Raw genomic sequence first — 17,880 nt, 5'->3', positions numbered from 1 at the left:
ACCAAAGAAGCACAAGCTCCCAATACTAGCTCCAAATGCAATTTCAAGCGCAACAAAGGTGTTCAAATTCCCTCACAAAAACAATGACCATATTCACACACTATGGTACACAATTTAAAGTTTCAGAATAAAATGTGAAGCCCACACTCAAAAAGATAAACACAATGCATGAACTTCACCAATAGGTTTGCTCGTATTTTTCAATCAACCTTCTCTTAATCTTATTCAAGATCAAAACACTTTTTTTAAGGCTTGTAACGGGGTTGATTGTAAAGGTATGATCATTAAGGATCAATGAATTTTATCCTCAGGAAATGTGGTGTTAAAAACTCTTCCTTCCCTTTTCTTCAACATTCTTATTCGTTTTCACAAGTCATCCCATCTTTCATCTTTCATGGACGGTTAGAAATCCCATTTATTTTTTATGTTTTCAACAATAGTTCGTAACTTTTTCTTTCTTTAACTTTTCATTTGTGTCTTCTTTTACATTTTTTTTGGTATGGAGGTCTTACATTTTTGCCAAAACACGGGTAAAAGGGGAATTTCTCACACTCCTTAATTTACCTTTTCTTTTGGCCACACCCCAACTTAGACTTTTCACCTAAGTTGTCTATTCAAACAAACAACAAATCATGAGGGTTATGGGTAATGGATCAATAAAATGGTTATGTTTTCATCAAGTTTTTTCCAAGAAAATGTTAAGGCTCACGGGGTGTTCAAACGTGTTCACACACTCACAAGGTAGACCACAAAGAGGTATATGTCGAATTGTTTCACACTCTTCAAAGTTTCATAAGATCATCTCAAGAGTTTATGTCACTTAGTCAACCACCAACGAGACAAATTCTAGGTGTCATCACAAATGGTTCAAAGTAAGCTCATCACACAAGATATTGACACCAAAGTCAAACAAGACTCCATACTTTAACTAGTGTTCAATGTTCAGCACATGAGACTCAATTCGATACTTGGCTAGATACAACGAGATGCAACGAGCTCACATATTATCTATACAATTTCATTTGGCCTTATCCTAGCCGCACATTCATTTTTGTTTGATTATGAGCTCTATTTAAGTCATTGGTATTGATAAAAATAGATACTCACATATGCAACAGAACAACCGCAATCAACACAAACAAGCAGTGGATTTTTTTTTGGAAGGGTCAAAAATAAATTTTCATTTAAAACAAGGAGCCAAAAGCTCAAACCTTCCACAAAAAATACGGTACAACACAAATTTAGCTCAAAACCCAAATCGGAAAAGGGCCTAAAATACCCTCAAAGTATTGGATATGGTACAAAATTATCCTCCATCCACCTATTGGCTCCATATTAAACTTCCCACCCACCTATTGGGTCCAAAATACCAGTGTCATCCACCTTTCGGTTCAAAATTGACCACTTATTTAACAGTTTTATACTTAAACTATTTAAATATTTTTTTAAATATGTGGCGCTCAACTATTTGTTATAATTTAACTTATTAGTATTATTAATATATCAATCCACTACCCACTCATTACTAATTAAACCCCTCAAAATTAATAAACCAGTCACATTATTAATGCAACAACAGAAAAGCTACTGACAATTGAGTGTTTTTAAAATTTTGAGGCAAAAATATCTATAGAAGTAAATTATCATACATTCATGGGTCCAAATAAAAACTACCGGTAAACTTAAAAGTCTGAGTATGTTCATCTTAATTATTCTTACGTCTCAATTATGTGATGTTACTTAATAGGTAACTTTTTTTCAAAATAATATATTAAAGGTTATAAAACAAATATTAAATATTTGTATAATTACATTTTAAAAAAGTTCATGAATTAATTCGGGATGTGTTACTTCTTTACCTTTAATCATAAATTCGTATTATTGAAAGAGAAACCTATTGAAAGTCTCCTCCTAAATAAGCATCTCAACCTAAATTTAGTTGAGGCTTCAATTTGAACTCGAATAATTTTGGATGTCATTTTTAGAAATCTATAATTTCATCATGTTTTGGTAGTGTTTATGGCGATTTTGATATTATAATTTGATTATTAATTTGGTGGGGTTTAGTTAGTAATGAGTGGGTAGTGGGTTGGTTTATAATTATATTAATAAATTAAATTATAAACAATAGTTGAATGCTAAGTATTTTAAAAAGTATTTAAAGCATTTAATTTTAAAATAAACAAAATAAGTGGTCAATTTTGAACCCAAAGTTGGATGACAAGGGTATTTTGGAGCCAATAGGTGGATGAGAGGGCATTTTGGAGCCAATCGGTGGATGAAGGGTAATTTTGTACCATTTTCAATACTTCAAGGGTATTTTAGGCCCTTTTCTCGAACCCAAATATATAAATAAAACCTAAATATTCACATTTACAAAAACACCACACAAAATTGAGGGCCTCACCTCACCACAAATAAAGTTATTTGTCCTCAAATGCAAAAAATATTAATCATAAGTCAAAATAAAAGTAAGAAGGAGAGGGAGGTAATGAGGGATCCTTTCTACGCAGTCTCTCCATATATCTGGGCATCACTGTCCGGTGTGTCAGTCTAGAGTTGAGCCTCAGTACCTGGAGTCACCTTAGAAAACGCATCCCTACAAAACCCACTAGGATGTCCCGAGGGTCTATCCGTCAAAGAGGTATGCACAACTGCATAAAATCCCCGAGCCCATGAAGGAATATAGGGGCCTCGGGGAGTAGTATCCCTGTCAGAAATGTGCCTCTTTCTCTTGCCTTATCACCATGTGTAGGTTGTCTTCTTTTCTTGGGAGGATCTGACCTCTCTTCAATTATTTTGAAATTCCGTCCTCGGATCTTTTTTGGTGACATGATTCTCCCAACAACTTATGGTCTAGCCATGTTTACTAAGTATCGAGAAAAAGTAAGAAAACATTCAAAGAAAATCAAAGGAAATCAGTTGCAGAAAGATTCACCGAACTGGTCGGTGAGTCGCCAAATAACTTTGGCGAGCAAGGGCTACCCCGCCAAAGTTACAGTGCAACAAGAATACAGGGGTGCAAACAAATGGCGATCAAGAAGTTTTTAGGAGAGCATCGAGTGGCTTCGTCGACTTCAAGATTTTCGGTAAAATTACAGTGTTAAACAACAATTAAAGTATGAAATTAAAGGCAAGACGGGTGACTTTGGTGAAACGCCGAGTGGTTCGGCAAAATTGACCCACCGCCAAAAAATCCAATGTGCCTACTTTCAAACACACTTCTAATGTTCAACCTTGCAACCCCCGAAAACAAAACCAAAGTATGCTCAACTTAAATTAAAACAAGACCCATTGAACCCATTATATCGGTATACTCAGACATCTCTCGGTTTTGCCAAACTTGGTCAATTGATGACTTTTGCCCTTAAGAATGTTGTCACCCAATCTATTATTGGGAAAAATGCATCATTTGGCACATCTAAGGGTTACTCAGACTTCACCCATCTAAACTAAACAACATGCAAGCATAACACATAAAATTTAATTCATTTTAAGGGACAAAATGCGAGATTTCAACAATATACACATTACGGGCAAGATATTCAAATTAAAACATACAATCAAAAGAATTAATCTTATCAGAAAGGCCTATCACACACAAATCAATGACTAAAATACATTAAAAGTATAGGAAATATAGAAACTATAGTGGGGGTGTGAGTTTGGGAAGATAAAAAGTGAAATTAGTTGGGAGATTAAACCCTTGGACTTTTAATAGCCGTCAAGTTCTCGCTCATTCGACTACATTGGTAATCCTTGCAGATTCCCTCGGTGACATGCCGAGTGGTCACTTACCTCGCAAGGTTTTAGTAGACCTCAAGTCGATGTATGGGTCCAAATGGGGAACTAGATCAGGATTGCTGACCAAGTCGTCGATTTACTAATAATTTGTTAGTCTTGCCAAGTTTTGAAGAAGCCAAATCTTGGGTCAAAAGGGGGTTTAAGTCGGGGTCGCTGACTTCCTCGATGACTCACCAACTAGACTTCGGGCTTGCTAAACTTCACTTTACAAGCACTTTCCACACTTTATAGTGCACATATATCATTATTTATTAAAAATAAATGAAAAGCAATAAAGCGTCTTGAGTTTCCTCCCAAGGAGCACCTTAGTTAATGTTGCAGCACGACACAAGTCCACATTCGACCCTCATTATTGGGTTTGGACATAATATCACTAGGCAAACCTCCTTTCTGTCTCAAGTTCAAATGAAAACAAGATATGACCCATTCGGGTCTCCAACTGCTTGATCGATACTGAATGAGAGGTGACAGTCTGGATAAGGGCCACCACATCTTCCTTTATTTCATTATAGATTTAGTCGGACACCTTAAGTTTAATTAGGATATGAGAAAGCAAATCCTCAAACCACCTACTTTCCAAACTCTTTGGCATTAACTCTCACGAGTATGCACATACCTATACTTCTCCCAATCGTTCAATTTGTATTACCGTCCTACCATTATAGATCACTAATCTTCAAATCTTAATCCCTATTCAAAACTTGGTTATCACCCTACCTCAGGTAGTTTTAACAGTAACCACCACTTTGATTTCCATGGAAAAATTCACCTCGGCTTCAAACTTAGACTCATCAAGATTAACACACTTGACACCCACATCATTGACACTCTGAGCACTAGCTCTAATGAAATATTTAGAGAAAATTTAAAGTTTTCATAGTCTAATCCATGTTATTGTCCCTTTCTTGGTCTTTCTCCAATTGTTCCTTGGTCAAATTGAACAAGAGGGGAGGCCTGGTCTTCATTGGTAGACCACGTGTAACACTTTGAAAATCCAAGACTTGTCTTAGAGCCTACATAGGTCTCATGGGGTCTAATCATTGTTTTAAGACCTATTTTAATGAATATAGGTCATTTAGGTTTAACCAAAATGTCCAAGAATGTCCTTGATGTTCGGAAACTAATTTTAAAGGGTAGTAGAATGCCTTAGCCTATTTGACTAGCTTTTAGGAGTCAAAAATCTATGAAATTAGGTGGAAGGGTGTATAACATGTGTTAAAGGTGATTCATTGTAGAAATGTTTGGGAACAAATCTCCAAGGACCAATCAAGGGCCCTTGAGGAGGACCCTAGCACGTAGGAGGCAGCACTGCCTAGGCAGTGTGTAACCACGAGAAGCCATCAACGACTCGTATGTGGATCGACGTGGCATCGATGCCCACCGTCGTCCCACACTTAGACCAAATGGTGGAGGCTCTAAAATGCAAAGTCTCTGAACTCAACAATGGTTGTGCAGCATGGAAGGCACAGTGCCCGTTGACTCACAGACGGCCCGTCCTTCGGGGTCTTGTCTCTAAGGGTCGAGTTTCCTGCACAACTTAAGTTAGTTTCATTTATTTAGTTAGGGGGTCAGGTGATTAATTAGGTGTTTAATGGAATCTAATTAAATTTATTAAGACCCCTTATAAAGACCCCAACCCTCATTAATATAAACACAACTCACAAAATAAACTCTCTTCCTTCTCTCTTCTTTCTCTCTCTATTTGGAAACCACCATTGAAGACAAGCTAGGGGGACGTTTTAGGGGATGAAAAGGGAAGATTTTACACATGAAATATTCATAAAACATTAAGGTATGGGATCTAATTCGCCTTTGAGACTCTTTCTTTAAGGTATGGGGTCTAATTCACCTTTGAGACTCTTTCTTTATAGGGTTCCTTCAAAATTTATTTCAAAAGTTGAGTTTTCATGTGAGTTTCATCCAATTGCGTAATTGATGTTGTGAAATGAGTTGTTAATGTTTTATTTAGGATATAATGGATATATTAACATGTATTTTAACTTGATTATTATCAATTGTGATAGTTTAGTTCAATTCGAAGATTATGATCCTTAACCCTTAACCCTAGGTTTGATCTTGATGTAAATTGGGTTGTGATTGATTCAATTGTCTTGATTATGGGTTAAATCACTATTATATGATATTTTTACACCAATAATTAGCAAATTAGAATGAATTTTTGTCTTTCATGCTAATATTGATAAGTGATGTAGGTTATGGAAATTGGCCTAAGTAACCTTGTTTCAAGTATTGATTTGGTATTGAATTATGAAGTAGTGACTCTTCTAGTATTGTTATCATGATGATTATTGAATTATGATGTAGAAAATCTGAGTTGTATGGAATTGAGGTTTTGTGGTAAGGCCTAAATGATGAACCATGAAGGAGACTTGTTAAGCCTTGAAATCTCTATCTTAACTTCCAATTTTGATTAATTGTGGTTAAGTCATGATGTTATATTGGAGTATGCTTATATTAGGATGATAGGGTGGTATGATGTTGAATTGAAATGTCTTGACTATGTTGTGAGGTTGATTAAGGTGTATGTGATGTGATATAAGAATTGTGATGACTATCAATGTGCGTTGATATGCTATGAAATGCTAATTTATTAACCTCACTTATATGAATTGTGATGAAAAGAATATACTCATGCAATTATTATTGAGCTATTGATGATGATTATTATACAAGGGGTATACCTTATGACCTAAACTAAGTTATGATTTATAATTAAAGGCTTAAAGACATTTCAAAAAGGGACTCTAGCTTAGCACCGAGTGAACTAGATTGAGGAGTGTTCCTTCCCACATAGTGAAGGTAGGAGCACCTAATTATTCTAGAGATTGGAGACTACAACACATGGATCATAAAGAGGGTCCCAACTATATCTCCTAGGTCTTGAACTATGTTACCCCCATAGGAATACTAGCTCATGGATCTACGTAGTTTCTATGTTTTATGTTTTGGCACTACTTTGGCAAGTAGTCCGCCTTTTTTCGATGTAGGGTTTTATGACACCGGATTCCACACTATCTCATGTGCTCTATTTCAGTTAGGTCAAGATGTTCCCAAAAGTGAAAATGAATTAAAGGATTTGAACTCTAACGAGGATAACCTAAGGTGTCTAGGTTAGTCTAGGTAGGGTTATGAGACTCTATCTAAGCAGTGCACTAGTTATCCTTGAGGGGAGTCTTAGGAAGACATTCTTATATATGTTTATGTTATAATGATATATGATATGTACATGATGAACTTGGACATTGTTGATACTATATGTTGGTTAGTTCACTTATGAGTATGCATTGGGTTATATTATTAAAATAAGATGAAATGGATATCTAAATGTTATATTATGTGAAGTTGTACATTGGTTATGGTTTCTTGTTTGGGATACTTGATTGAGTAAGGTTATGGGGCTTTGCTTGGTCATTACACTTGTTGACTTGATAAGGATTCATTAGTAGTTGTCTTGCATATTATGATATAATTGACTCTTAGCCTTGCTTGTAATATTATTCCTTGGTGATAGGGTTGTAGTAAATTATGGGTTCAAGTATGTTGGGATACATATTACTTGTTTGAGTTAATAAGCATGTTTGGTTAATTCGTATGACTTTCTTGCTTTTGCATTAGACTTTTTAAAGGGTGAAAAGTCATGTTTTGACTAAATGTCCCTATTTAGCATGTTTTGCCCTTATATATACATATGGTCTAATACTTAGTACATGTGGACCATTAACACCATTTTGTTCCTTTTTCCCAAACATTTTAGGTTCCGGTCGTTGAAGGCTCATTCGAGACGACAGGAAGAAGGTTTGGATATTCTCTATCATCCAAGTGGGTATGTCCTCACTTTCCGAGGGTGATGTCAATATCTTGCCTATGAAGTTCCTTATTTTCTAAGACTTTCATGTTAACTCCACTTTCATTGTGTACCACTTGTATAAGCCTATATGTGGATTATTTACATTTCATGTAGGGATATGCCCAAATTTTGATGATCTTTTAGATGGTATGAGATGATATAATCTTTGAGACTATTTTCTGTATTATATATATGTATGTGCAGTGAAAGTAGAAGGCTATGTAGCCTTATATACGAAGGGTCTATGTATCCTCTATATGCATTATATTATGTGTATGTAAAGGTCTATGTAAACCTCCATGTAGATATAATGAAATTTTTAAATTTTTTCCACATTTTCAACCTATGAATGTCATGATATGAGACTAAGCGGCTAGTCTTAGTCCTCAAAGAGGACGACGACGCCGGTTATGTCTAGGGGGTAAACCCGTATGTGACTAACTTGGTATCAGAGCATGCGGTTGAGTATCGTTGAGTTATGTCTCTCTCTCTATCACGTCTATGTAGTTTTGTCTTCATAATTGTGAAGCGCGCCAAACTTATGAATAGGAACCTATGTGATGCTTAGGAATCGCTCTCTTTCTTGGAAATCCTATATCGTGCCGTTAGAGTATAGTTATGGTGTGATTTTGAATCTAATCCTATTATTGTGCTTATAGGAATAATGAACACTCAAAGAAATGCCGATCGAAGACTTGAAGAGGAAATTGCCAATGTTGGAGTTCCTCTCCATGGTGATCAAGTTCCTCCACTTGAAGAAGGTGCTAACACCGAGCAAGCACCAGTAAATCCTACTGCTTTGACGGATGATAATATAAGAACAACTATTCTCCAAATGGTTCAATCTATCACCACTCAAGCACAAGTGGCCACGTCTCAAGCCCAAGCTATGACAGCTCAAGCAAACCGTGAGGTTATGCGCCATCCTCATCAACAAGTCATTACTATGGCTTTCCATCTAAGGGACTTCACTCGGATGAAACCTCCTGCTTTATACGGGTCTAAGGTTTATGAAGACCCTCAAGAATTCATCGATTAAGTCTCTAAAATACTTTTAGCTATGAGGTTGACCACAAGTGAGAAGGCCGAGTTGGCAACCTATCAACTCAAGGACGTGGCTTAAGCATGGTTTGTGCAATGGAGGGATAATAGGCCCTTGAGAGGTGGTCTTTTGACTTGGGAGTTTTTTAAGAAGGATTTTCTTAATCGATTAGGGAGATGAGGGAGGCTAAATTGGTGGAGTTCATAAACCTTCTCCAAGGATGTATGAGTGTTCATGAATACTCATTGAAATTAACAAAGTTGTCAAAATATGCTCCTTCCTTGGTTTCCGATCCTAGAGATGATATGAGACGCTTTTTGACGGGGATGTCAGATGATTTGCAAGACGAGTGTCATTCGTCTATGCTACACTAAAACATGAAAATTTCCTGTCTTATGGTGCATGCCAAGCATGTAAAAGATGCAAGGGCTAGGAGGAAGAGTAATGAAGCTAAGAGGGCAAGATCTTTTGATGGAGATTTTTCAAAGAATTGGCTTGAGATACAATACAAGCCTTGATTTAAGAAGCGGGTTTCTAATCAAGTTACATCTAAGTTTCCTAAGGCTAGGGATAAGTAGGGTTTTTAACCCTAATCCTAAAAAGGGAAAGAGTACTAGTTCACCAATTGAGAAGGCAACTTGTGGAAAGTTCAAGAAGCACTATGGTGATTCCCTTAAGGGGACGGATAATTATTTTGGTTGCGGCAAGAGTAGGCACAAGGTTAGGGATTGCCCTATTTTGAGGATTCAAGACAAGGGTAGTGATCAAGCTCGATAAAGTTGTTCTAATGAGGAACCAAAGAAGAACCGCTTCTATGCTCTCCACTGTAGGGGTGAGCAAGAGACTTCTCCCGAAGTAGTGACCGGTATGTTGAATGTCTTCTATTTATGTATATGCCTTACTTGATCCTGGCGCTACTTTATCCTTTGTTACTCCCCTAGTAGCCAAAAAGTTTGATATTTTACCCGATATTTTGCATGAACCTTTTATAGTGTCTACTCCGGTGAGTGAGTCGGTTGTTGCAAAAACGGTATATATAATTTGTCCAATAATGTTGCCCGATAGAGTTTTTTATGTTGATCTAGTAGAACTAGATATGCTAGATTTTGATATTATATTTGGGTATGGGTTGGTTGCATGCTTTCTTTGCTGCTATAGATTGTAGGACAAGGGTGGTGAAGTTTAACTTTCCAAATGAACCCGTTGTTGAGTGGAAGAGGGGAAACTCTATTCCTGGAGGTCGTATCATCTCTTGTCTAAAAGCATGCAAAATGATCTCTAAAGGTTGTCTATACCATATTGTAAGGGTCTAAGATCTAGACTCTGAATTCCTCCCACTGAGTCAGTCCCTGTATTGAGTGAATTTCCGGAGGTCTTTCCTAAGGACCTTCCCAGTATTCCTCCCTAACAGGAAATTGATTTGGGTATGAATTTGACATCAGATACAAATCCCATGTTAATTCCTCCTTATTGGATGGCCCCAATCGAATTGAAAGAGTCGAAGCCTCAATTCAAAGATTTACTATACAAGGGATTCATAAGACCCAATATTTCTCCATGGGGTGCTTCAGATTTGTTAGTGTAGAAGAAGGATGGGTCCTTAAAAATGTGTATTGATTACCGCTAAGTCAATAAGGTCACAATCAACAAAAAAAATCCCGTCTCTCGGATTGATGACTTGCTTGATCAACTCCAAAGGGGAAGTTACTTTTCTAGGATTGACTTAACGTCGGGCTATCACCAACTTAGGGTGAAAGGTGAGGATATACCAAAGAAAGCATTCCGGACTAGATATGGTCATTATGAGTTCTTGGTAATGTCTTCTGGTCTCACTAATGCTCTGGCGGTGTTTATGGACCTAATGAATAGATTGTTTCTAAATTACCTATATTCATTTGTCATTGTCTTCATTGATGATATCTTTGTATATTCAAAGAATGAGGTTGATCACATGGGTCATTTGATGGTGGTATTGCAAACCCTTAAGGAACATCAATTATTTGCCAAATATAGCAAATGTGGGTATTGGTTGAGGTCGTGGCATTTCTTGGGCACATCATATCTAGTGAGGGAGTTGAGGTAGACCGAAGGAAAATGGAGGCGGTGAATAATTGGACGAAACCATTGACTCCAACCGACATTAGGAGTTCTTTTGGGTCTAACGGGTTATTATCAGAGGTTCGTGGATGGTTTTGCATCCATTGCATCTCCCTTGACTAATTTGACCCAAAAGAGTAAGAAATTTGAGTGGTCGGAAGCATGTGAGAAAAGTTTATAATTGTTCAAAGATAGGCTCACTTCCGCTCCGGTGTTGACTTTACCGGAGGGTACAAAGGGTTTTGTTGTGTATTTTGATGCATCCCGAGTGGGTTTGGGGTGTGTGCTTATGCAACACGTAAAAGTGATAGCCTATGCCTCTAGGCAACTTAAGGTACATAAGCGAAACTATCCCGCTCACGACCTTGAGTTAGCAGCCGTGAGGTTTGCTTTGAAAATTTGGAGGTATTACTTGTACGGTGTACATGTTAATGTCTTTACCGGCCATAAGAGTCTTCGTATTTACCCAAAAGAAGTTGAATCTCCGGCAAAGAAGATGGTTATAATTTTTGAAAGATTATGAAATGAGTGTCCTCTATCACCCTGGCAAGGCTAATGTGGTGTTGGATGCCCTAAGTCATATGACTATGGCTAGTGTATCCCACATTGGTGAAACCAAGAAAGACCTAGTGAGGGAAGTACATAGGTTGGCTAGGTTGGGGGTGAGATTAGAAGAATCTTTAGATGGTGGTTTCATGGTCCATGATAACTCCAGTCATCATTGGATGTTGAGGTGAAGTCCAAGCAACACCTTGACAAGTTATTGATGGAGTTTAAAGAAACGTCCCTCAGTAAGCTTAACGAGGCATTTTCCCTAGGGGGATGGTATTTTAAGGTGCCAAGGGAGCTTATGTGTTCACAAGATAGATGGGTTGAGGGACTGGATCCTAGAAGAAGCCCATGGGTCCCGCAACTCAATTCATCCGGGTTCAACAAAAATGTACCATGACCTTAGGGAAATATATTGGTGGTAAGGTATGAAGAAGGTCATAGTGGAGTTTTTGTCTCTAAGTGTCCAAATTGCCAATAAATAAAAGCCGAACATCAAAGTTCAGGTGACTTACTACAAGAGATCCAAATTCCTACTTGGAAGTGGGAAGACATTAGTATGGATTTTGTAGTCGGTTTACCTCGGACTCAAAGGTCATATGATTCTATATGGGTGGTTGTGGATAGGTTGACTAAGTCCGCTCTCTTTATTCCCGTCAAGTCTACTTATTCAGTGGAAGATTACTCTAGAATCTTCGTAGATGAGATTGTGTGTCGCCATGGTATTTCGTTATCCATCATATCGAATCGGGGGTGCACAATTCACATCTAGGTTTTGGAGGTCATTCGAAAAGGGTTGGGTACTAAGGTGAAGTTGAGTACCGCTTTTCATTCCCAAATGGATGGTCAAGCGGAATGTACTATTCAAACCCTTGTTGAAATGCTTAGGGCTTGCATTATTTATTTTAAACAAAATTGAGATAAGCATTTGCTTTTGGTGTAGTTTGCTTATAACAATGGTTTTCATTCATCTATCTCCATGGACACCTATGAAGCCTTGTATGGTAGGAGGTGTAGGTCTCCACTAGGGTTGTTTGAAGTGGGTGAGCCTTTGCTTCTTGGTCCCGATTTGATAAGGAACCGGTTGCAAACATCCTATAGTCGGCAAAAGTCTTATTCCGATCATAGGAGAAGGGATTTGGAGTTTGAAGAAAATGATAAGGTGTATTTGAAAATTTCACCAACAAAAGGGGTAATTAAATTTGGCAAGAAAGGGAAGTTGAGTCCTCGTTATGTGGTTCCCTATGAAATCTTGCAAAGGGTTGGTAAGGTTGCCTATGAATTGAAACTTCCTAGTGAATTGACTTCGGTTCATCCAGTTTTCCATGTTTCTATGTTGAAGAAGTGTATCGGTGATCCCAAGTTTATTCTTCCTATTGAGGGTCTCAGTGTCAAGGGTAACCTCTCTTATAAGGAAGTTCCGGTTCAAATTCTTCATAGGCAAGTCAAGTTGTTAAGGAATGAAGAGGTGGTTTTCTTAATAGTGTTATAGAAGAATCACCTAGTTGAGGGTGAAACATGGGAGGCCAAGGCCGACATGAAGTCCCATTACCCTCATATTTTTTTATAATAAAGGTTAGTCATTCTTTTTAATAATATAAATATGACTAGGATTGAAGTTTCATGATTTTTGGTGAAGTCTTGAAAAAATGTGCATTTTGAGTTGCATTATAGTAAATTAACACTTGAAACTTGAAATTTTGCCTTTTTGGTTTGTTTGTGTTATGTTGTGCATTTTGACATGGTGAGTCTTAGTGAAAAATTAAGTGAACTATTGATAAGTTGAATTTTGTGCTAGTTGACTCATGTAATGTATGTTGAGCTCATGTGTGTTGTGTGAAGGAAATACCTCATGATGAAGTGTTTTGAGCCTTATGTATGATAATTAGAATTTTGAAATTTTCCTTGTTGAGAAGATATGATTTATGTTGATTTGATATTGTTGATTGGTTGAGCTGCTAGTCTTGAGTCTATTCCTTCCTTCAAAAGAGTTTTAGTGTAATTCGGGGACGAATGTTCCTAAGGGGGGGGGATAATGTAACACTTTGGAAATCATAGATGAGTCTTAGAGCCTAACATAGGTTCCATGGGGTCTAAGCACTGTTTTAAGACCTATTTCAATTAATATAAGTCATCTAAGAATTTTAAGAACCAAAACGTCCAAGAACGACTGTGACGTTCGGAAACTAATTCTAAGGGGTACTAGCATGCCTTAGCCTATTTGACTAGCTTTTAGGAGTCGAAAATCTATGAAATTAGGTGGAAGGGTTAATCACATTTGCTTAAGGTGATTCGTTGTTGAAATGTTTGGGTACAAATTCCCAAGTACCAACCAAGGGCCCTTGAAGAGGACCCTAGCACGTAGGAGGCAACATTGCCTAGGCAATGTGCAACCACGAGAAGCCATCAACGGCTCATGTGTGGATCGACGGGGCATCGATGACCGCCGTACCACACTTAGACAAAATGTTGGAGTCTCTCAGATGTGAAGTCTCTGAACTCATCGACGGTTGTGCAGCACCGAAGGTACAGTGCCCGTCGACTCATAGACGACCAGTCGTTTGGGGTCTCGTCTTTGAGGGTCGAGTTTCCTGCACAACTTAAGTTAGTTTAATTTAATTATTTAGGGGGTTAGGTGATTAATTAGGGGTTTAAGGGAATCAAATAAATTTGATTAAGCCCCCATATAAAGATCCCAACCCTCATTAATCTAAACACAACTCACAAAATAAACTCTCTTCCTTCTCTCTTCTTTCTCTCTCTATTTGGAAACCACCATTGAAGACAAGATAGGGGGAGGTTTTGGGGGCTGAAAAGGGACTATTTCAACATCAAATCTTCATCAAACGTTAAAGTATAGGATCTAATTCACCTTTGAGACTCTTTCCTCAAAGGGGTTCCTTCAAAATAAATTTCTAAAGTTGAGTTTTCATGTGGGTTTCATCCAATTACGAAATTGATGTTGTAAATGAGTTGTTTATGTTTTATTTAGGATATAATGGATAGATTAACATGTATTTTAACTTGATTATGATGAATTGTGATAGTTTGGTTCAATTTGAAGATTATGACCCTTAACCCTTAACCCTAGGTTTGATCTTGATGTAAATTGGGTTGTAATTGATTTAATTGTCTTGATTATGGTTAAATCACTATTAGATGATGTTTTTACACAATTAAATAAAAAATTAGAATGAATTTTTGTCTTTCATTCTAATCTTGAGAAGTGATCTAGGTTATGGAAATTGGCCTAAGTAACCTTGTTTTAAGTATTAATTTGGTATTGAATTATGCAGTGACTCATCTAGTATTATTATAATGATGATTATATAATTATGATGTTGAATATCTAAATTGGATTGAATTGAGGTTTTGTGGTAAGGCCTAAAATGATGAACCATGAAGGAGACTTGGTAAGCCTTTGAATTTCTATTTATACTTCCAATTGTGATTAATTGTAGTTAAGTCATGATGTTATATTGGAGTATGCCTTCTATTAGGATGATAGGGTGGTATGATGTTGAATTGAAATGTCTTGACTATGTTGTGATGTTGATTAAGGTGTATGTAATATAAGGATGGTGATGACTATCAATGTGCCTTGATATGCTATGAAATGTTAATGTGTTAACCTCACTTATATGAATTGTGATGAAATGAATATACTCATGCAATTCTTATTGAGCTACTGATGATGATGATTATACAACGGTAGACCCTATGACCTAAACTAAGTTATGATTGATAATTAAAGGCTTAAAGACATATCAAAAAGGGACCCTATCTTAGCACCGAGTGAACTAGATTGAGGAGTATCCCTTCCCACAGAGGGAAGGTAGGAGCACTCAATTACTCTTGAAATTGGAGACTACATTACATGGAGCATAAAGAGGGTCCCAACTATATCTCCTAGTTCTTGAACTATGTTGCCCCCATGGGAATACTAGCTAGTTGATCACGTAGTTTCTATGTTTTATGTTTTGGCACTACCTTGGCGAGTAGTCCGTCTTCTTTCGGTGTAGGGTTTCATGAAATCTGATTCCATAGTAGCTCATGTGATCCATGTCGCTTAGGGAAAGATGTTCCCAAAAGGTAAAATTAATTAAAGGATTTGAACTCTAACTAGGATAACCTAAGTGGTCTAGCTTAGTCTAGGTAGGGGTATGGGACTCTACCTAAGCATTGAACTAGTTAGCCTTGAGGGTAGTCTTAGGAAGATGTTCTTATATTTGTTTGTGTTATAATGATATATGTATGATATGTACATGATGAACTTGCACATTGTTGATACTATATGTTGGTTAGTTCACTTATGAGTATGCATTAGATTATATTGTTAAAATAAGATGAAATGTATATCTAAATGTTATATTATGTGAAGTTGGACATTGGTTATGGTTTCTTGTTGGGGCTACTTGATTGACTATGGTTATGGGTCTTTGCTTGGTCATTGCACTTGTTGACTTGATAAGGATTCATGAGTAGTTGTCTTGCTTATTATGATATAATTGACTCTTAACCATGCTTGTGATGTTATTCCTTGGTAATAGGGTTATAGTAGATTATGGTTCAAGTATGTTGGGATACATATTACTTGTTTGAGTAAGTAATCATGTTTGGTTGATTGGTATGACTTGCTTGGTTTTGCATTAGACTTTTAAAAGGCTGAAAAGGCATGTTTTGACTAAATGTCCCTTTTTTAGCATGTTTTGATCTTATATGTGCATATGGTCTCGTATTTATTACATGTGGAGTAGTAACCCCAATTCTTCCTTTTTCCCAAACATTTGAGGTTTCGGTTGTTGAAGGCTCATTCGAGACAACTTGAAGAAGGCATTGATATTCTGTATCACCCAAGTGGGTAGGTCCTCACTTTCCAAGGGAGATGCCAATATCTTTCCTATGAAGTTCCTTTGTTTTTCTAAGACATTCATGTTCATTCCACTTTCATTGTGTACGACTTGTATAAGCATATATGTGGCTTATTTACATATGATGTAGGGCTATGCCAAATTGTGATATATATTTATGTGAAATAAAAGTAGAAGTCTATATAACCTTCCTATACGAAGGGTCTATGTATACTCTATATGTATTATAATATGTGTATGTAGAGGTCTATGTAAACGTCCAGGTAGGTATAATGAAAAGTTTTAAGTCTTTTCCACATTTTCAACCTATGAATGTAATGACATGATATTAAGGGGCTAGTCTTAGTCCTCAAAGAGGACGACGATGCTGGTTACGTCTAGGGGGTAAACCCGGATGTGACACCATGACTGGTTGAGTAGTCATGCCATCCAAGAGGTGAGATGCTATCAAATAAGGTTGTTGCATTAAACCTCCAAGAGAAATTTGATCAGTAACACCCTTATTTATCAAGTCTAGGCTCAAGTAAAAGTACTGCCGCAAAACTTTATCAACCAAACCATAAGTTGGGCATTGTAGCACCAACTTCTTGAATCGCATCCAAGTTTCATCAACAGCTCGCCCTCTAAATTCTTAAAGCTCTTAATGTTGTCCTGAAGAGTCATCATCTTTGAAGGAGTGAAAAATCACAGATAAAATGTGGTGACTAACTCCTCCCATAGAGTGATTGATTTGCGTCGCAATTTAGACCGCCACTTGCAAGCCTCTCCCATCAAAGAGAATGGTAATAACCTCTACCTGACCAACTCAGGGATATATTGTTGAAGAAGAATAGGTCACATATATCAATGAAGTTCCTAAGATGCTCATGTGGATCCACATGAGCCAAAATGCAAAACAACATAGTACTTCTAATGTGGGACACCACATTCCCTTTCGGTCGAAGGCAAGCGGATGGCCCCAATACCGCCCATAAGATGGGGGTCATTAGCATTAGGTTCATTAAAATTGTTGAGGTTACCCATTTCATCTTAATGGCTTACCTGGCTGTCGTTGTTGCTGTTCACACTCATACTTCCTATTTCATCTCATAAACATTCAAAACACAACAAAGAATTAAGTAAGTACAACCATAACGAAGAGGACCAAAATTCAACTTAACTAAAAATTCTAAAATAACATAACTCCTTGGCAGCGGCGCCATTTTTATTTTCTCGATTATCAAGACACTATTTCAAGTTCAAGTGCCAACAATCGTGAGTTTTGATATAACCCAATCAAGGGTTAGGATCGTTCCCACAGGGAATAGTTTAGATAATTAGTAGTCAAGTGTGAATCAGTTAAACTCAGTCATAGCTAGAAATATTTACGAACAAAAACATGGATTAAATTTAGGGTGACACAAGTATCAAATATCAAAATGGTGGTTTGTATTTAATTATCAACGAAAAAGAAAATATCACGAAAATACAAATATGGAGATGGATTCTTGGGATGTGATAGAATTTTGGGATAAGGTAAAAGACCGGGTAATGGTAATTAATATTGAATTGTTATCACTCGGTGAATAAGCTAGACAATGGTGAGGATAAACTCTCTCTCTGTTGAGTAGTTTTTGCTTTAGTTCATTCACTCTCTCAAGCTGAATGTG

Source organism: Solanum pennellii, chromosome 4 (genome assembly GCF_001406875.1).
Source record: "Solanum pennellii chromosome 4, SPENNV200".
NCBI classification, from domain to species: domain Eukaryota; kingdom Viridiplantae; phylum Streptophyta; class Magnoliopsida; order Solanales; family Solanaceae; genus Solanum; species Solanum pennellii.
The sequence above is the reverse complement of the archived record's forward strand: the minus strand, read 5'-3'. Positions refer to the sequence as shown.